Below are 2531 nucleotides of genomic sequence, written 5' to 3' on the forward strand. Positions count from 1 at the left end.
GAGAGTTAATTAGAGGCACTGCTCAGTTGTTAGGCACATAGTCATCACAACTATGATGGAGACTAATTTTTCACCACGCTAGATCTGGACTGTGTGCATTTGTCCTTTGCTTTCCATTTCTTCCAGGTGACTAAGAAAATGGAAATATTACTACTTAAACAGCAGTAATAAACAAACCTGTACAATTTAATTCTCACTTTGAAATACATGGAATTTTTCAGGACTACATATCTTAATAGTTTTGCCACAACATTTTGGGGTTATTGCCATCTTGGGGCAAGGGGAGGAAGGAAGAAAAGCACCAATTTTTAATTGGTGTAAATCAGTGCAGCTTCCTTGGTTTCAACGCAGCTATACACATTCACTTTCCCTGAGGGCCTGGCCCTGATATTCAAATTGTTCCCAAGCTTTATTGTCCGATTTAAATTTCTGAAATAAATCACCGTGTTAATACAGTTTCTTTTCATTATTAGGGGCAATTAGTAATGAAATTAAGTACGATTGCTTCAAGTATTACATGTTACGCATACATCTTTATTAATACAGCCACGATCTCCAGAACCAAACATTTGGCCAGCGCAGCACATGGAAACGTCTCATTAGGGCACCTATTTACATATGTGTTCTCAGCTCATGGATGAGAGCGTTCCAGTGGCAAGCAGCAGTCCCCATCGGTACTGGTAAGGGCCACCTGCTTAAACCACAAGGACATTCTGGCTCCATTTAAGCAAAATTATGTCCTTTCACTTCCGTAAGTAGGAGCGGTGAAGCTAATGGGACTGCATGTGGGCAAAAAGGGGAGCATCCTTTGGCCCGAGAAACTGCAAACACACACTAAGCACATTGAAGCATTTAAAGGAACGGAAAAGCTCAAGAAAAAATGAATGTATGTAATATTTACAGCCCTAGTTCTGTGGTGCTGATGACAGTGCGTGGCTGTCATGTCCCCAGGGAGATGGCTGCATTAGTTTTGGGGCAAATGACCCCATCCCACACTGACGGTTTGTAAAGCACTTTTGAGTTTCTCCTGGTGCTTTATACATATAAGGTGGCACAAAAGCAGATTCCTGCATATTACACAACTTTGTCTGAAGACAAAGTCAGCATGCGCGTGCAAGCACCAATCCCCGGCTGGGCGTAGCTGGCTTTGCGAATGCGCAGGGGGCAAAGGCGAAGGGGACCCCAGAGCAAGACCCTCCTGAGCAGCGCTGCCAGTGCTACATCTGCCTGCTGCAGCTCATTGGAGCAGCATCGCCTGAACAACCCCTCCGATTTTTCCATTCCAGGTGGATCCACTCTGAGAGCAAACCCTCCACTTGGCCCGCTGTGTCATTTGCAGCTTTTTTTATTTTTTTTGTGTGTGTGTTTAATGATTCTTGACCAGCCATTTAGCCCAGGAAGTGCTTCCCCCCCACTTTTTATAAATGTCGCCATCCACTCAGCTCGGCACACGGCATCGAGTAAGAGGAACCTCCAAGGGCACGGCTGTGAGGGGCAGGAGCATACTGAGATGGGCAAGTGCATGTAATGTTAAATTAAAAAAAAAAAAAAGGCGGGGGAGGGAACTGCCAGGAAACTTGACCGAGGAGAACTGATCAGCAGAAACTGGGCCAAGTTCACAAACCTGTGGGATAATCTTCCACTAAGACCAAAAAAACCCATAACCCGAAAGTGATTAAAAGAAGGATTTCTGTAATTTGGTTGGTTGGGGGGGAATGTAACAAACTAATTTAAGCTAATGTAATGTTTATAAAGTTACTTAGATAATGACACCATGTATGCCATTATAATCATTAAAACCCAAACTATGGGTTTTTTTAAAAAAAAACTTAGATGATTAACACAGAATCAAGTTGATGTGAAGGAACAATTACTTTTAGAAAAAAAATCAGGAGGTCCTAATATTCTGTAGAATGAGGGAGGATGCAGCTGTATGTCGACAGCTTTCATATCCTCATTTGAATAATGTGGCCTGAATCTGTCACTTTATTCATCCTCCTTATGCTCAGTGTACTCTGCATCAACAACAAATTAAGTTGTAAATAAGAGACAATCATCACTTTTGTTTTTAAGCAGCTTCTGCATGGAGAATTTCAATGTACTGTTTCTTTTTGACAGAAAGAAAGAGATTCTACACTCTGCTTATGTAAGCACAAATATGAGGAAACCAACTGAAATGAAACAATAAGGGAACACTTGAAAACTGCTCCAAAATGTTCTTGGAAGTACATTTCTGCCACCACTGAAATCTCCTTTTTTAATAGGATACGTATAATGAAAACTGTTTAATTTACTGTAATAATTATTTTTACTTTGCTCTAGAAATCCAATGATTTTTTTAAATTTTAATTAAAAACCATACCCCTTTCTTCACCTAGGCACAAGCAGAGTACACCTCAACAGGAAAAACAAGTGAATAAAGTCAGCTGTAACCTTTGTGTACCCAGAAATATTATTAATCTCTAATAAGATAACACGATACCATTTAATGAGCAAATAAAGCATGCAGAAAGGAGAGAGGGAGGGAAAGA

General features: G+C 40.7%; 1 protein-coding gene across 1 annotated transcript in view; it reads right to left on the reverse strand.

Moving 5' to 3' along the window:
- Positions 1–2531, reverse strand: part of PROX1 (prospero homeobox 1) — a 37299-nt gene that overhangs the window by 26277 nt on the left and 8491 nt on the right. The gene's annotated exons all lie outside the window — the stretch shown is intronic.

The sequence above is a fragment of the Apaloderma vittatum genome, unplaced genomic scaffold, assembly GCF_000703405.1.
Source record: "Apaloderma vittatum isolate BGI_N311 unplaced genomic scaffold, ASM70340v1 scaffold16563, whole genome shotgun sequence".
Taxonomy (NCBI): domain Eukaryota; kingdom Metazoa; phylum Chordata; class Aves; order Trogoniformes; family Trogonidae; genus Apaloderma; species Apaloderma vittatum.